A 1451-nucleotide genomic window follows, 5' to 3' on the forward strand; every position below is an offset into this window, starting at 1 on the left:
TCTGAAAAGGGTTATGTATTCGTTTGACACTTAACCAGCATTGAGAGTTGAAACTGCTGCTGTCAGCCATGTTGGTCAGTCAGAGGATCCTGGGAAATGCTGTTTTACCAGAGCCATGCCTCATACTGTATGAACTCACTGGATGACACACTGGACTACACAACATTGACGCCCCTAACCCCTATGACTGTGTTCCTGGGAGTTGATGATGACGAAGATGACACCAATGACACATGGGGAAGGAAGGGGCGACGCTTCCTACTCACTCACCTCAGACGACTGCTCGAGCCTGGAAGACCACTTAACATCTTGTCTGTTTTTAAGATTCCTTTTGACCGATTTTTTTATTTTAATTTTATTTAGATTCTGATGCACTTTGTTTTTCATGCTCACCGGGGCTCTGTCTGTATCTCCACTGCTCTCACAGGCGGCTAACTGAACAAGTGCTGATCCACACATTGATTGGGAATTTCTTCAGTTCAGCCGTAGATTCGGAGTGGGACCACATTGCCCAGCATGTACCTCCACCATTCAAATTTGGAGTTGTCACTTTGCTTGTAGGTTACTGTGAACCCTGACCCTTCAGTCTGACTTTAGCTACTGTTTTGGTTGTTGAATGTTTCTCAGAGGAAAGCCTCCATCTAATCAGAGGAACGCTCTGTGAAATGAGCTCTCGTGCTGTTTCTCCGTTGCACTAGTCGAGCACATTTTATAAAAGATTGTCAGCGTTCATTCTGGGACATGGAGTCCACTGTGAAGGCAGACGGGGATCAGCAACAAAATGAAGGGATTCTGTGTTAATTTAGTTGTTCAATAACAATATTGTTTTGGGAAGGATTCCCCTCGATATGTGACCAGACCTGATGAAACTGGATTATCAGTCAATTAAAATCAAATGTTTTAATTTGTCCACCTTTTTTAAGTTTTTTTTGTCAAGACTCCCAAATCTTAGGTTATGGCTAACCTAAAACATCTGCAAAAGTCTTGTGACCTACCCTAAACATATCCGGTTTTATTCCAGCCACAACAAGTCTATAAAGTCTTTAGTGCTCTGACTCAGGAGAGACCAACTGTGACCCATTTGAGAAAACAACACTGTAATACAGGGTTTCCCCAAGGGGTGCAGGTTTTGGGTTTTGCCCTTTGCGCTACACGGCTGATTCAAATAATCAACTGACCATCAAGCTTTGATCATTTGAATCAGCTGTGTAGTGTTAGGCCAAAACAAAAAACGTGCCCCCCCCCCTAGGGTCCTGAGGATTGAGTTTGGGAAACGCTGCTGTAATGGCATACACTACTACACAGCTATCTATTCTGTTGCCACTTACAGATTTCATTCTCTTTTATGGCTGACCATTGCGGACTGTGGTTCCCCTTTTAGTGCTCCATAACACTAATTGATGAGATGAAGCCATCTTAGATGATGGCCGCCTTTGGTCTCATTAATGTTA

General features: G+C 43.4%; 1 protein-coding gene across 2 annotated transcripts in view; it reads left to right on the plus strand.

Moving 5' to 3' along the window:
• LOC112229909 (dyslexia-associated protein KIAA0319-like protein) overlaps positions 1–910 on the plus strand; it is a 27629-nt gene extending 26719 nt beyond the window's left edge. For both annotated transcript variants that reach the window (XM_042310016.1, XM_042310017.1), the window contains exon 22: positions 1–910. This exon is cut by the window's left edge and continues 919 nt beyond it. The gene's annotated coding sequence lies outside the window, so the exon portion shown is untranslated.
• The last annotated feature ends 541 nt before the right edge of the window (positions 911–1451 follow it).

The sequence above is a fragment of the Oncorhynchus tshawytscha genome, linkage group LG31 (genome assembly GCF_018296145.1).
Source record: "Oncorhynchus tshawytscha isolate Ot180627B linkage group LG31, Otsh_v2.0, whole genome shotgun sequence".
Lineage (NCBI taxonomy): Eukaryota > Metazoa > Chordata > Actinopteri > Salmoniformes > Salmonidae > Oncorhynchus > Oncorhynchus tshawytscha.